Genomic DNA, 15,158 nt, shown 5'->3' with positions numbered 1-15,158 from the left:
ACCTCACCCCACCCCCACTCCGGAAGAGGTGCTAACTGCCCTTGATTGCTTTTTGTTCTCGATGTGAAGAGCTCTCACGCCTCTGAGTCACCTTCACGTGTCTGGTTGCTGAGTGAGTCACAAAGAAGGGGTTTCTCCAGAGCTGCAACTGCCTGACTTCCCCACTCGACTTCGCCGTTTACATTTTCCTGCTCCTCAGTGATTTCAAGAAAACCAAATGGATGCGATGTCATTCTGTAACCTCTCTGTCGATTCCTCCGTTTCAGTTCCAACGTGGCTTAGGTCTCGGGGCGCACCTTAATACTAGCGACACCATGAAAGCACAGGTCCAGAGGTTCCTCTGAGAGTGTAATTTCTTTCATTGCTGTTGCTGATTGAAAGAGCCACTCAAGTGCGAACTGCTCCAAAACATGATTCAGGACCTCTGGTGCCAATTCTCGTACGTTGAATAACGACAGACAGCTTCCAAACGAGGCCTTTCAGAGACGCCTTTGGGGTACATTTAACAGACAGACAAGTTCAGGAATCCGTGGTGCACTGTGACACCAGCGCATCAGCTTCTTCCCTGTCTTTGAACCGAGCCGCCTGCGCAAGGAATGCAAATGCGGTACTGCTTTTCGTAGAAGAATCAGAAGGGGGTAACTACACTCTCAAACAGAATTGCATATGATCAGAACCAGTTTGGATAAAAACTTTACAATTCTTTGCACAGTCATTAAATGGAATTGCATTACATTTCACTACGCGAGCAGATTTGTTCAAGCAACTTCGAAGGCAGGTTTGCAGATGGGAAAGCAAGCAAGAAAGCACCGTTCTTGTCCATGTAAAAGGCTGCCGATGAAGAACAAAGCAGTTTCTGCCCAGTTTCGAACTGGGGACCTTTCGCGTGTGAGGCGAACGTGATGACCACTACACTACAGAAACAAGCCGCAGCCGCCCATCCGGCAGCTCAGGGGCATCCAGCACTGAAAGTTGAAGCCATTCTTCGTTTCACCTTTCTGTTTCCAATAGCTCGTTGTTGTCCAGCGTAATTGACATCTTCAAAACATAAAAAAAAGACACGTGAAATTGATGATAAAATATAGACAAGGATGTGGTCAATGTTTGGACCGTAGGGCGAGGTCGACTAGGCTGGGACGACTTTCCCTGCAGCGTAACGACTGCGACATGATCTAATGGAAGGGTTGGAAACTGAGTATTTACGTGTTTTACCCAAGTTGGGGTGAGTTGAAAACTCGAGAGCATAGGTTTAAGGTGAGTGGGCTGAAATTGACAAAGGACCTGAGGCACATTTCCCACACCGAAGGTTGTGCGTGTATGGAATGAGCTCCCAGAGGAAGCGGAGGAGGCTCAGAAAATTGCATGAGTTTCTGGATAGGATGGGTTGAGAGGGTTTGGGGCCAAATACTGGGGAACCGGACTTGTTTATATTTGGCTATGTGCTGAGCATGGACGAGATACACCGAAGTATCTGTTTCCACGCGGTGTCCCCCAAAAACGTTGTGTTGCTTACACCTGCTTTAAAGGATTACTTTTTAGCGGAGCTTGCCGTCGCAGTCTGTGGCACAATCCTTTACTGTGTTCGATGCTCACGGGAAAGGTCGTATTGCGAAACACTGCAGAAAGGAACGACTTCCTTACTTTTGCTCCGACTGACCATTCTCTGTGAAATTTTCCCAGATCCTCAGTTAAGGACTTTTGCAGCTGGAAGTTTCCTCAGAAACGCTGTTAACTCGTAAAGTATTGAGCGAATCGCAAAACAGAAAGCATTTAACACGGAACACAAACAAAGCTGGCATACCTAATGCATTTTCAGACACAGAGATGCATGAATGCTAAATGTGAGACAGTCCGAGGGCATGATTTATAAAGTAATCTCACAACTAACAACAGGACAATTCCAAACTACTCTTTCACACATACTGCAGCCTTAGGGAACCACCACTTCCCAGACAATACTGAAAAGAGAGAAAGAAAGAACCTAATAAGAATGGGCCATAAAAAGTGAATTTCACCAATCACAGTCTCGATTAGATTACCTTTCCCTTCCGATGTCTCCAGGACGGAAACGAAGGAAATGGGAGAAATTCAACAACATATCACATCGAAATTCGTTGGAACGATTTTCCCATTGGCCGAAAAACCAAATAACGACGAGTCGAGTCACCCCAGGACTTTGTTTCACAACAGCGATGAAATACCGGTCTCCATTCGGTTCCAGTACAAGCTCAACTTGCCTGGAACAGCACAGCTGCTTGCGATTTTCTGCGCGGGAGGCGAACACGATCATGACAGACAGAGACACTTTGAAATATTCGGCACTATCCCACACCACAGTTAATTCCCCGGGAAGCAAAGCCATTTTACTTTTGTTTTCAACATCAATACAGTGGGGACAGAAACAGCATTTTAACAAAAAAGCTGCAGCGTTGGAGTTGATCTGCAGAAATGGCAGTGGTGGGATTCGAACCCACGCCCCTTTCGAGACTGGAACCTGGATCCAGCGCCTTAGACCGCTCGGCCACACTACCAGCCGGCCGCGCGCACCATTTTCTTGCGTTTCCAACTGTGCTCTCCTGCATAACAACAGATGCCAAGTCACATGAAAATGGTTCCATGATCCCTCTCCGACTCGCACAGCTGCTGGGATGTGCCCGTCTACAATATCAATTTCGCAGCAGATAATGAGAGCCCATCAATCCAGACAAAAATCAATGGTAAGCTGAGTCTATCTTCTCAGACTCCTTTCAGCTCCAAATGTATCTGTGAGAATATATGTTCGGTTATGATTTGGTCAAATAACCACGAGCTGCTTGACATTACTGCAATTTCGATTCTTGCTTTGCTAAATGATTTCACCCATTGCTTGAAACAGGGCAAGTTTCACGTTTACGCGGAACATGAAGCACACCGGACTACAGGGAAAATGCACAAAGCCGTGTTCCACATCATACCGTGCAGCGTAATTTCAGTCACTGTGTCTGTTTTGCAGAAAAAGAGTCCCAAACAATGTACTCCACCCTAAAACCGGAGGTCGCATTCCTATTCGAGAACGACAGATCGCATTGTGAGGATGCTCTGACCTCGGAGCCAGTTCTAGATGCCACTTTCCTTGCCTTTTACCCTAACCGTGCAATTTGCTGCAGAGATGTTCACTCCTGGACATCAGCCACATGGATAGCAACTGAGTTGGAAACCTGTGTGGGAATCGACGAGAAGCGACTCAATAAATTTTGCTCAATTCCATGGTGCTTATTAGAAATGCATTTTCTGTTCACCTCAATCTAAAAGGCAGTTTCTCAACATTTAACAAAGTCAAAAGGTAATTACCTCACCCCACCCCCACTCCGGAAGAGGTGCTAACTGCCCTTGATTGCTTTTTGTTCTCGATGTGAAGAGCTCTCACGCCTCTGAGTCACCTTCACGTGTCTGGTTGCTGAGTGAGTCACAAAGAAGGGGTTTCTCCAGAGCTGCAACTGCCTGACTTCCCCACTCGACTTCGCCGTTTACATTTTCCTGCTCCTCAGTGATTTCAAGAAAACCAAATGGATGCGATGTCATTCTGTAACCTCTCTGTCGATTCCTCCGTTTCAGTTCCAACGTGGCTTAGGTCTCGGGGCGCACCTTAATACTAGCGACACCATGAAAGCACAGGTCCAGAGGTTCCTCTGAGAGTGTAATTTCTTTCATTGCTGTTGCTGATTGAAAGAGCCACTCAAGTGCGAACTGCTCCAAAACATGATTCAGGACCTCTGGTGCCAATTCTCGTACGTTGAATAACGACAGACAGCTTCCAAACGAGGCCTTTCAGAGACGCCTTTGGGGTACATTTAACAGACAGACAAGTTCAGGAATCCGTGGTGCACTGTGACACCAGCGCATCAGCTTCTTCCCTGTCTTTGAACCGAGCCGCCTGCGCAAGGAATGCAAATGCGGTACTGCTTTTCGTAGAAGAATCAGAAGGGGGTAACTACACTCTCAAACAGAATTGCATATGATCAGAACCAGTTTGGATAAAAACTTTACAATTCTTTGCACAGTCATTAAATGGAATTGCATTACATTTCACTACGCGAGCAGATTTGTTCAAGCAACTTCGAAGGCAGGTTTGCAGATGGGAAAGCAAGCAAGAAAGCACCGTTCTTGTCCATGTAAAAGGCTGCCGATGAAGAACAAAGCAGTTTCTGCCCAGTTTCGAACTGGGGACCTTTCGCGTGTGAGGCGAACGTGATGACCACTACACTACAGAAACAAGCCGCAGCCGCCCATCCGGCAGCTCAGGGGCATCCAGCACTGAAAGTTGAAGCCATTCTTCGTTTCACCTTTCTGTTTCCAATAGCTCGTTGTTGTCCAGCGTAATTGACATCTTCAAAACATAAAAAAAAGACACGTGAAATTGATGATAAAATATAGACAAGGATGTGGTCAATGTTTGGACCGTAGGGCGAGGTCGACTAGGCTGGGACGACTTTCCCTGCAGCGTAACGACTGCGACATGATCTAATGGAAGGGTTGGAAACTGAGTATTTACGTGTTTTACCCAAGTTGGGGTGAGTTGAAAACTCGAGAGCATAGGTTTAAGGTGAGTGGGCTGAAATTGACAAAGGACCTGAGGCACATTTCCCACACCGAAGGTTGTGCGTGTATGGAATGAGCTCCCAGAGGAAGCGGAGGAGGCTCAGAAAATTGCATGAGTTTCTGGATAGGATGGGTTGAGAGGGTTTGGGGCCAAATACTGGGGAACCGGACTTGTTTATATTTGGCTATGTGCTGAGCATGGACGAGATACACCGAAGTATCTGTTTCCACGCGGTGTCCCCCAAAAACGTTGTGTTGCTTACACCTGCTTTAAAGGATTACTTTTTAGCGGAGCTTGCCGTCGCAGTCTGTGGCACAATCCTTTACTGTGTTCGATGCTCACGGGAAAGGTCGTATTGCGAAACACTGCAGAAAGGAACGACTTCCTTACTTTTGCTCCGACTGACCATACTCTGTGAAATTTTCCCAGATCCTCAGTTAAGGACTTTTGCAGCTGGAAGTTTCCTCAGAAACGCTGTTAACTCGTAAAGTATTGAGCGAATCGCAAAACAGAAAGCATTTAACACGGAACACAAACAAAGCTGGCATACCTAATGCATTTTCAGACACAGAGATGCATGAATGCTAAATGTGAGACAGTCCGAGGGCATGATTTATAAAGTAATCTCACAACTAACAACAGGACAATTCCAAACTACTCTTTCACACATACTGCAGCCTTAGGGAACCACCACTTCCCAGACAATACTGAAAAGAGAGAAAGAAAGAACCTAATAAGAATGGGCCATAAAAAGTGAATTTCACCAATCACAGTCTCGATTAGATTACCTTTCCCTTCCGATGTCTCCAGGACGGAAACGAAGGAAATGGGAGAAATTCAACAACATATCACATCGAAATTCGTTGGAACGATTTTCCCATTGGCCGAAAAACCAAATAACGACGAGTCGAGTCACCCCAGGACTTTGTTTCACAACAGCGATGAAATACCGGTCTCCATTCGGTTCCAGTACAAGCTCAACTTGCCTGGAACAGCACAGCTGCTTGCGATTTTCTGCGCGGGAGGCGAACACGATCATGACAGACAGAGACACTTTGAAATATTCGGCACTATCCCACACCACAGTTAATTCCCCGGGAAGCAAAGCCATTTTACTTTTGTTTTCAACATCAATACAGTGGGGACAGAAACAGCATTTTAACAAAAAAGCTGCAGCGTTGGAGTTGATCTGCAGAAATGGCAGTGGTGGGATTCGAACCCACGCCCCTTTCGAGACTGGAACCTGGATCCAGCGCCTTAGACCGCTCGGCCACACTACCAGCCGGCCGCGCGCACCATTTTCTTGCGTTTCCAACTGTGCTCTCCTGCATAACAACAGATGCCAAGTCACATGAAAATGGTTCCATGATCCCTCTCCGACTCGCACAGCTGCTGGGATGTGCCCGTCTACAATATCAATTTCGCAGCAGATAATGAGAGCCCATCAATCCAGACAAAAATCAATGGTAAGCTGAGTCTATCTTCTCAGACTCCTTTCAGCTCCAAATGTATCTGTGAGAATATATGTTCGGTTATGATTTGGTCAAATAACCACGAGCTGCTTGACATTACTGCAATTTCGATTCTTGCTTTGCTAAATGATTTCACCCATTGCTTGAAACAGGGCAAGTTTCACGTTTACGCGGAACATGAAGCACACCGGACTACAGGGAAAATGCACAAAGCCGTGTTCCACATCATACCGTGCAGCGTAATTTCAGTCACTGTGTCTGTTTTGCAGAAAAAGAGTCCCAAACAATGTACTCCACCCTAAAACCGGAGGTCGCATTCCTATTCGAGAACGACAGATCGCATTGTGAGGATGCTCTGACCTCGGAGCCAGTTCTAGATGCCACTTTCCTTGCCTTTTACCCTAACCGTGCAATTTGCTGCAGAGATGTTCACTCCTGGACATCAGCCACGTGGATAGCAACTGAGTTGGAAACCTGTGTGGGAATCGACGAGAAGCGACTCAATAAATTTTGCTCAATTCCATGGTGCTTATTAGAAATGCATTTTCTGTTCACCTCAATCTAAAAGGCAGTTTCTCAACATAGTAACAAAGTCAAAAGGTAATTACCTCACCCCACCCCCACTCCGGAAGAGGTGCTAACTGCCCTTGATTGCTTTTTGTTCTCGATGTGAAGAGCTCTCACGCCTCTGAGTCACCTTCACGTGTCTGGTTGCTGAGTGAGTCACAAAGAAGGGGTTTCTCCAGAGCTGCAACTGCCTGACTTCCCCACTCGACTTCGCCGTTTACATTTTCCTGCTCCTCAGTGATTTCAAGAAAACCAAATGGATGCGATGTCATTCTGTAACCTCTCTGTCGATTCCTCCGTTTCAGTTCCAACGTGGCTTAGGTCTCGGGGCGCACCTTAATACTAGCGACACCATGAAAGCACAGGTCCAGAGGTTCCTCTGAGAGTGTAATTTCTTTCATTGCTGTTGCTGATTGAAAGAGCCACTCAAGTGCGAACTGCTCCAAAACATGATTCAGGACCTCTGGTGCCAATTCTCGTACGTTGAATAACGACAGACAGCTTCCAAACGAGGCCTTTCAGAGACGCCTTTGGGGTACATTTAACAGACAGACAAGTTCAGGAATCCGTGGTGCACTGTGACACCAGCGCATCAGCTTCTTCCCTGTCTTTGAACCGAGCCGCCTGCGCAAGGAATGCAAATGCGGTACTGCTTTTCGTAGAAGAATCAGAAGGGGGTAACTACACTCTCAAACAGAATTGCATATGATCAGAACCAGTTTGGATAAAAACTTTACAATTCTTTGCACAGTCATTAAATGGAATTGCATTACATTTCACTACGCGAGCAGATTTGTTCAAGCAACTTCGAAGGCAGGTTTGCAGATGGGAAAGCAAGCAAGAAAGCACCGTTCTTGTCCATGTAAAAGGCTGCCGATGAAGAACAAAGCAGTTTCTGCCCAGTTTCGAACTGGGGACCTTTCGCGTGTGAGGCGAACGTGATGACCACTACACTACAGAAACAAGCCGCAGCCGCCCATCCGGCAGCTCAGGGGCATCCAGCACTGAAAGTTGAAGCCATTCTTCGTTTCACCTTTCTGTTTCCAATAGCTCGTTGTTGTCCAGCGTAATTGACATCTTCAAAACATAAAAAAAAGACACGTGAAATTGATGATAAAATATAGACAAGGATGTGGTCAATGTTTGGACCGTAGGGCGAGGTCGACTAGGCTGGGACGACTTTCCCTGCAGCGTAACGACTGCGACATGATCTAATGGAAGGGTTGGAAACTGAGTATTTACGTGTTTTACCCAAGTTGGGGTGAGTTGAAAACTCGAGAGCATAGGTTTAAGGTGAGTGGGCTGAAATTGACAAAGGACCTGAGGCACATTTCCCACACCGAAGGTTGTGCGTGTATGGAATGAGCTCCCAGAGGAAGCGGAGGAGGCTCAGAAAATTGCATGAGTTTCTGGATAGGATGGGTTGAGAGGGTTTGGGGCCAAATACTGGGGAACCGGACTTGTTTATATTTGGCTATGTGCTGAGCATGGACGAGATACACCGAAGTATCTGTTTCCACGCGGTGTCCCCCAAAAACGTTGTGTTGCTTACACCTGCTTTAAAGGATTACTTTTTAGCGGAGCTTGCCGTCGCAGTCTGTGGCACAATCCTTTACTGTGTTCGATGCTCACGGGAAAGGTCGTATTGCGAAACACTGCAGAAAGGAACGACTTCCTTACTTTTGCTCCGACTGACCATACTCTGTGAAATTTTCCCAGATCCTCAGTTAAGGACTTTTGCAGCTGGAAGTTTCCTCAGAAACGCTGTTAACTCGTAAAGTATTGAGCGAATCGCAAAACAGAAAGCATTTAACACGGAACACAAACAAAGCTGGCATACCTAATGCATTTTCAGACACAGAGATGCATGAATGCTAAATGTGAGACAGTCCGAGGGCATGATTTATAAAGTAATCTCACAACTAACAACAGGACAATTCCAAACTACTCTTTCACACATACTGCAGCCTTAGGGAACCACCACTTCCCAGACAATACTGAAAAGAGAGAAAGAAAGAACCTAATAAGAATGGGCCATAAAAAGTGAATTTCACCAATCACAGTCTCGATTAGATTACCTTTCCCTTCCGATGTCTCCAGGACGGAAACGAAGGAAATGGGAGAAATTCAACAACATATCACATCGAAATTCGTTGGAACGATTTTCCCATTGGCCGAAAAACCAAATAACGACGAGTCGAGTCACCCCAGGACTTTGTTTCACAACAGCGATGAAATACCGGTCTCCATTCGGTTCCAGTACAAGCTCAACTTGCCTGGAACAGCACAGCTGCTTGCGATTTTCTGCGCGGGAGGCGAACACGATCATGACAGACAGAGACACTTTGAAATATTCGGCACTATCCCACACCACAGTTAATTCCCCGGGAAGCAAAGCCATTTTACTTTTGTTTTCAACATCAATACAGTGGGGACAGAAACAGCATTTTAACAAAAAAGCTGCAGCGTTGGAGTTGATCTGCAGAAATGGCAGTGGTGGGATTCGAACCCACGCCCCTTTCGAGACTGGAACCTGGATCCAGCGCCTTAGACCGCTCGGCCACACTACCAGCCGGCCGCGCGCACCATTTTCTTGCGTTTCCAACTGTGCTCTCCTGCATAACAACAGATGCCAAGTCACATGAAAATGGTTCCATGATCCCTCTCCGACTCGCACAGCTGCTGGGATGTGCCCGTCTACAATATCAATTTCGCAGCAGATAATGAGAGCCCATCAATCCAGACAAAAATCAATGGTAAGCTGAGTCTATCTTCTCAGACTCCTTTCAGCTCCAAATGTATCTGTGAGAATATATGTTCGGTTATGATTTGGTCAAATAACCACGAGCTGCTTGACATTACTGCAATTTCGATTCTTGCTTTGCTAAATGATTTCACCCATTGCTTGAAACAGGGCAAGTTTCACGTTTACGCGGAACATGAAGCACACCGGACTACAGGGAAAATGCACAAAGCCGTGTTCCACATCATACCGTGCAGCGTAATTTCAGTCACTGTGTCTGTTTTGCAGAAAAAGAGTCCCAAACAATGTACTCCACCCTAAAACCGGAGGTCGCATTCCTATTCGAGAACGACAGATCGCATTGTGAGGACGCTCTGACCTCGGAGCCAGTTCGAGATGCCACTTTCCTTGCCTTTTACCCTAACCGTGCAATTTGCTGCAGAGATGTTCACTCCTGGACATCAGCCACGTGGATAGCAACTGAGTTGGAAACCTGTGTGGGAATCGACGAGAAGCGACTCAATAAATTTTGCTCAATTCCATGGTGCTTATTAGAAATGCATTTTCTGTTCACCTCAATCTAAAAGGCAGTTTCTCAACATAGTAACAAAGTCAAAAGGTAATTACCTCACCCCACCCCCACTCCGGAAGAGGTGCTAACTGCCCTTGATTGCTTTTTGTTCTCGATGTGAAGAGCTCTCACGCCTCTGAGTCACCTTCACGTGTCTGGTTGCTGAGTGAGTCACAAAGAAGGGGTTTCTCCAGAGCTGCAACTGCCTGACTTCCCCACTCGACTTCGCCGTTTACATTTTCCTGCTCCTCAGTGATTTCAAGAAAACCAAATGGATGCGATGTCATTCTGTAACCTCTCTGTCGATTCCTCCGTTTCAGTTCCAACGTGGCTTAGGTCTCGGGGCGCACCTTAATACTAGCGACACCATGAAAGCACAGGTCCAGAGGTTCCTCTGAGAGTGTAATTTCTTTCATTGCTGTTGCTGATTGAAAGAGCCACTCAAGTGCGAACTGCTCCAAAACATGATTCAGGACCTCTGGTGCCAATTCTCGTACGTTGAATAACGACAGACAGCTTCCAAACGAGGCCTTTCAGAGACGCCTTTGGGGTACATTTAACAGACAGACAAGTTCAGGAATCCGTGGTGCACTGTGACACCAGCGCATCAGCTTCTTCCCTGTCTTTGAACCGAGCCGCCTGCGCAAGGAATGCAAATGCGGTACTGCTTTTCGTAGAAGAATCAGAAGGGGGTAACTACACTCTCAAACAGAATTGCATATGATCAGAACCAGTTTGGATAAAAACTTTACAATTCTTTGCACAGTCATTAAATGGAATTGCATTACATTTCACTACGCGAGCAGATTTGTTCAAGCAACTTCGAAGGCAGGTTTGCAGATGGGAAAGCAAGCAAGAAAGCACCGTTCTTGTCCATGTAAAAGGCTGCCGATGAAGAACAAAGCAGTTTCTGCCCAGTTTCCAACTGGGGACCTTTCGCGTGTGAGGCGAACGTGATGACCACTACACTACAGAAACAAGCCGCAGCCGCCCATCCGGCAGCTCAGGGGCATCCAGCACTGAAAGTTGAAGCCATTCTTCGTTTCACCTTTCTGTTTCCAATAGCTCGTTGTTGTCCAGCGTAATTGACATCTTCAAAACATAAAAAAAAGACACGTGAAATTGATGATAAAATATAGACAAGGATGTGGTCAATGTTTGGACCGTAGGGCGAGGTCGACTAGGCTGGGACGACTTTCCCTGCAGCGTAACGACTGCGACATGATCTAATGGAAGGGTTGGAAACTGAGTATTTACGTGTTTTACCCAAGTTGGGGTGAGTTGAAAACTCGAGAGCATAGGTTTAAGGTGAGTGGGCTGAAATTGACAAAGGACCTGAGGCACATTTCCCACACCGAAGGTTGTGCGTGTATGGAATGAGCTCCCAGAGGAAGCGGAGGAGGCTCAGAAAATTGCATGAGTTTCTGGATAGGATGGGTTGAGAGGGTTTGGGGCCAAATACTGGGGAACCGGACTTGTTTATATTTGGCTATGTGCTGAGCATGGACGAGATACACCGAAGTATCTGTTTCCACGCGGTGTCCCCCAAAAACGTTGTGTTGCTTACACCTGCTTTAAAGGATTACTTTTTAGCGGAGCTTGCCGTCGCAGTCTGTGGCACAATCCTTTACTGTGTTCGATGCTCACGGGAAAGGTAGTATTGCGAAACACTGCAGAAAGGAACGACTTCCTTACTTTTGCTCCGACTGACCATACTCTGTGAAATTTTCCCAGATCCTCAGTTAAGGACTTTTGCAGCTGGAAGTTTCCTCAGAAACGCTGTTAACTCGTAAAGTATTGAGCGAATCGCAAAACAGAAAGCATTTAACACGGAACACAAACAAAGCTGGCATACCTAATGCATTTTCAGACACAGAGATGCATGAATGCTAAATGTGAGACAGTCCGAGGGCATGATTTATAAAGTAATCTCACAACTAACAACAGGACAATTCCAAACTACTCTTTCACACATACTGCAGCCTTAGGGAACCACCACTTCCCAGACAATACTGAAAAGAGAGAAAGAAAGAACCTAATAAGAATGGGCCATAAAAAGTGAATTTCACCAATCACAGTCTCGATTAGATTACCTTTCCCTTCCGATGTCTCCAGGACGGAAACGAAGGAAATGGGAGAAATTCAACAACATATCACATCGAAATTCGTTGGAACGATTTTCCCATTGGCCGAAAAACCAAATAACGACGAGTCGAGTCACCCCAGGACTTTGTTTCACAACAGCGATGAAATACCGGTCTCCATTCGGTTCCAGTACAAGCTCAACTTGCCTGGAACAGCACAGCTGCTTGCGATTTTCTGCGCGGGAGGCGAACACGATCATGACAGACAGAGACACTTTGAAATATTCGGCACTATCCCACACCACAGTTAATTCCCCGGGAAGCAAAGCCATTTTACTTTTGTTTTCAACATCAATACAGTGGGGACAGAAACAGCATTTTAACAAAAAAGCTGCAGCGTTGGAGTTGATCTGCAGAAATGGCAGTGGTGGGATTCGAACCCACGCCCCTTTCGAGACTGGAACCTGGATCCAGCGCCTTAGACCGCTCGGCCACACTACCAGCCGGCCGCGCGCACCATTTTCTTGCGTTTCCAACTGTGCTCTCCTGCATAACAACAGATGCCAAGTCACATGAAAATGGTTCCATGATCCCTCTCCGACTCGCACAGCTGCTGGGATGTGCCCGTCTACAATATCAATTTCGCAGCAGATAATGAGAGCCCATCAATCCAGACAAAAATCAATGGTAAGCTGAGTCTATCTTCTCAGACTCCTTTCAGCTCCAAATGTATCTGTGAGAATATATGTTCGGTTATGATTTGGTCAAATAACCACGAGCTGCTTGACATTACTGCAATTTCGATTCTTGCTTTGCTAAATGATTTCACCCATTGCTTGAAACAGGGCAAGTTTCACGTTTACGCGGAACATGAAGCACACCGGACTACAGGGAGAATGCACAAAGCCGTGTTCCACATCATACCGTGCAGCGTAATTTCAGTCACTGTGTCTGTTTTGCAGAAAAAGAGTCCCAAACAATGTACTCCACCCTAAAACCGGAGGTCGCATTCCTATTCGAGAACGACAGATCGCATTGTGAGGATGCTCTGACCTCGGAGCCAGTTCTAGATGCCACTTTCCTTGCCTTTTACCCTAACCGTGCAATTTGCTGCAGAGATGTTCACTCCTGGACATCAGCCACGTGGATAGCAACTGAGTTGGAAACCTGTGTGGGAATCGACGAGAAGCGACTCAATAAATTTTGCTCAATTCCATGGTGCTTATTAGAAATGCATTTTCTGTTCACCTCAATCTAAAAGGCAGTTTCTCAACATAGTAACAAAGTCAAAAGGTAATTACCTCACCCCACCCCCACTCCGGAAGAGGTGCTAACTGCCCTTGATTGCTTTTTGTTCTCGATGTGAAGAGCTCTCACGCCTCTGAGTCACCTTCACGTGTCTGGTTGCTGAGTGAGTCACAAAGAAGGGGTTTCTCCAGAGCTGCAACTGCCTGACTTCCCCACTCGACTTCGCCGTTTACATTTTCCTGCTCCTCAGTGATTTCAAGAAAACCAAATGGATGCGATGTCATTCTGTAACCTCTCTGTCGATTCCTCCGTTTCAGTTCCAACGTGGCTTAGGTCTCGGGGCGCACCTTAATACTAGCGACACCATGAAAGCACAGGTCCAGAGGTTCCTCTGAGAGTGTAATTTCTTTCATTGCTGTTGCTGATTGAAAGAGCCACTCAAGTGCGAACTGCTCCAAAACATGATTCAGGACCTCTGGTGCCAATTCTCGTACGTTGAATAACGACAGACAGCTTCCAAACGAGGCCTTTCAGAGACGCCTTTGGGGTACATTTAACAGACAGACAAGTTCAGGAATCCGTGGTGCACTGTGACACCAGCGCATCAGCTTCTTCCCTGTCTTTGAACCGAGCCGCCTGCGCAAGGAATGCAAATGCGGTACTGCTTTTCGTAGAAGAATCAGAAGGGGGTAACTACACTCTCAAACAGAATTGCATATGATCAGAACCAGTTTGGATAAAAACTTTACAATTCTTTGCACAGTCATTAAATGGAATTGCATTACATTTCACTACGCGAGCAGATTTGTTCAAGCAACTTCGAAGGCAGGTTTGCAGATGGGAAAGCAAGCAAGAAAGCACCGTTCTTGTCCATGTAAAAGGCTGCCGATGAAGAACAAAGCAGTTTCTGCCCAGTTTCCAACTGGGGACCTTTCGCGTGTGAGGCGAACGTGATGACCACTACACTACAGAAACAAGCCGCAGCCGCCCATCCGGCAGCTCAGGGGCATCCAGCACTGAAAGTTGAAGCCATTCTTCGTTTCACCTTTCTGTTTCCAATAGCTCGTTGTTGTCCAGCGTAATTGACATCTTCAAAACATAAAAAAAAGACACGTGAAATTGATGATAAAATATAGACAAGGATGTGGTCAATGTTTGGACCGTAGGGCGAGGTCGACTAGGCTGGGACGACTTTCCCTGCAGCGTAACGACTGCGACATGATCTAATGGAAGGGTTGGAAACTGAGTATTTACGTGTTTTACCCAAGTTGAGGTGAGTTGAAAACTCGAGAGCATAGGTTTAAGGTGAGTGGGCTGAAATTGACAAAGGACCTGAGGCACATTTCCCACACCGAAGGTTGTGCGTGTATGGAATGAGCTCCCAGAGGAAGCGGAGGAGGCTCAGAAAATTGCATGAGTTTCTGGATAGGATGGGTTGAGAGGGTTTGGGGCCAAATACTGGGGAACCGGACTTGTTTATATTTGGCTATGTGCTGAGCATGGACGAGATACACCGAAGTATCTGTTTCCACGCGGTGTCCCCCAAAAACGTTGTGTTGCTTACACCTGCTTTAAAGGATTACTTTTTAGCGGAGCTTGCCGTCGCAGTCTGTGGCACAATCCTTTACTGTGTTCGATGCTCACGGGAAAGGTAGTATTGCGAAACACTGCAGAAAGGAACGACTTCCTTACTTTTGCTCCGACTGACCATACTCTGTGAAATTTTCCCAGATCCTCAGTTAAGGACTTTTGCAGCTGGAAGTTTCCTCAGAAACGCTGTTAACTCGTAAAGTATTGAGCGAATCGCAAAACAGAAAGCATTTAACACGGAACACAAACAAAGCTGGCATACCTAATGCATTTTCAGACACAGAGATGCATGAATGCTAAATGT

At 46.4% G+C, this 15,158-nt stretch overlaps 8 non-coding genes across 8 annotated transcripts; all 8 read right to left on the bottom strand.

The window, feature by feature from the left end:
• Positions 1–851: 851 nt before the first annotated feature.
• trnav-cac (transfer RNA valine (anticodon CAC)) lies at positions 852–924 on the bottom strand. Its single transcript has one exon. It is a non-coding gene; the product is annotated as a tRNA-Val (tRNA).
• A 1,525-nt stretch (positions 925–2,449) lies between these two features.
• trnal-cag (transfer RNA leucine (anticodon CAG)) lies at positions 2,450–2,531 on the bottom strand. The gene has a single exon. It is a non-coding gene; the product is annotated as a tRNA-Leu (tRNA).
• Positions 2,532–4,179: 1,648 nt separating this feature from the next.
• Positions 4,180–4,252, bottom strand: trnav-cac (transfer RNA valine (anticodon CAC)). The gene has a single exon. It is a non-coding gene; the product is annotated as a tRNA-Val (tRNA).
• A 1,525-nt stretch (positions 4,253–5,777) lies between these two features.
• Positions 5,778–5,859, bottom strand: trnal-cag (transfer RNA leucine (anticodon CAG)). Its single transcript has one exon. It is a non-coding gene; the product is annotated as a tRNA-Leu (tRNA).
• A 1,649-nt stretch (positions 5,860–7,508) lies between these two features.
• On the bottom strand, positions 7,509–7,581 carry trnav-cac (transfer RNA valine (anticodon CAC)). Its single transcript has one exon. It is a non-coding gene; the product is annotated as a tRNA-Val (tRNA).
• Positions 7,582–9,106: 1,525 nt separating this feature from the next.
• Positions 9,107–9,188, bottom strand: trnal-cag (transfer RNA leucine (anticodon CAG)). The gene has a single exon. It is a non-coding gene; the product is annotated as a tRNA-Leu (tRNA).
• Positions 9,189–10,837: 1,649 nt separating this feature from the next.
• Positions 10,838–10,910, bottom strand: trnav-cac (transfer RNA valine (anticodon CAC)). Its single transcript has one exon. It is a non-coding gene; the product is annotated as a tRNA-Val (tRNA).
• A 1,525-nt stretch (positions 10,911–12,435) lies between these two features.
• On the bottom strand, positions 12,436–12,517 carry trnal-cag (transfer RNA leucine (anticodon CAG)). The gene has a single exon. It is a non-coding gene; the product is annotated as a tRNA-Leu (tRNA).
• Between the last annotated feature and the right edge of the window lie 2,641 nt (positions 12,518–15,158).

This window comes from Chiloscyllium punctatum, chromosome 16, assembly GCF_047496795.1.
Source record: "Chiloscyllium punctatum isolate Juve2018m chromosome 16, sChiPun1.3, whole genome shotgun sequence".
Classification (NCBI taxonomy): domain Eukaryota; kingdom Metazoa; phylum Chordata; class Chondrichthyes; order Orectolobiformes; family Hemiscylliidae; genus Chiloscyllium; species Chiloscyllium punctatum.
The sequence above is the reverse complement of the archived record's forward strand: the minus strand, read 5'-3'. Positions and strand labels throughout refer to the sequence as shown.